Raw genomic sequence first — 610 nt, 5'->3', positions numbered from 1 at the left:
AAAGTGCGCAATTCTTTCAATGGTTTCTTTTTTTTTTTTTTTGTACACGATAAAAAATCTAGTTTACACTTCGTACAAAAGTGGAGGATAATATCGAACGTGATATATCATCTTTTAAAAAAACTCTTGAAACTCGAGCAAGATTTCATAATCCACGTACAAAAAGAGTTTAAGTATTGCATACATTTTTTTTTTTTTTTGTTTCTTTCTAAAATTAAATTATCCCTACGAAAACTCAACTCCCTCATTTTTTTTTTTTTATATCGATAAGTTATAATAAAATTTCTTCGTATCAAAACTTAAATCGATAATAATTCCCCCCCCCCCTCCCTACTCGTTTATCACCAATGACGATAAAAAATTTACAAAGATACAAAGATATACAATTTTCACAAAATACAATTTCTTCGTATCAAAAAACTTATTAAACGGTTAATTACCCTTCCTTACTCGCATCACACCGATGTGATAAAAATTTACAAATTCGTTATCATTACATTTCAAAAAATACAAATACAATTTTTGTACGAATCAAAATGCAACTGTAATTCCAGCACTATGTGTATCCTCACGGTACCAGATAACGGTGAAGGGATACCGCTCGAGAAAG

General features: G+C 29.7%; 1 protein-coding gene across 4 annotated transcripts in view; it reads right to left on the bottom strand.

The window, feature by feature from the left end:
* The window catches only part of LOC102673597, a 106876-nt gene that overhangs the window by 41976 nt on the left and 64290 nt on the right, over window positions 1-610 (bottom strand). The gene's annotated exons all lie outside the window — the stretch shown is intronic.

The sequence above is a fragment of the Apis dorsata genome, unplaced genomic scaffold (assembly GCF_000469605.1).
Source record: "Apis dorsata unplaced genomic scaffold, Apis dorsata 1.3 scaffold_142, whole genome shotgun sequence".
Lineage (NCBI taxonomy): Eukaryota > Metazoa > Arthropoda > Insecta > Hymenoptera > Apidae > Apis > Apis dorsata.
Note: the sequence above shows the minus strand (reverse complement) of the source record. Positions and strands in the feature narration are given on the sequence as shown.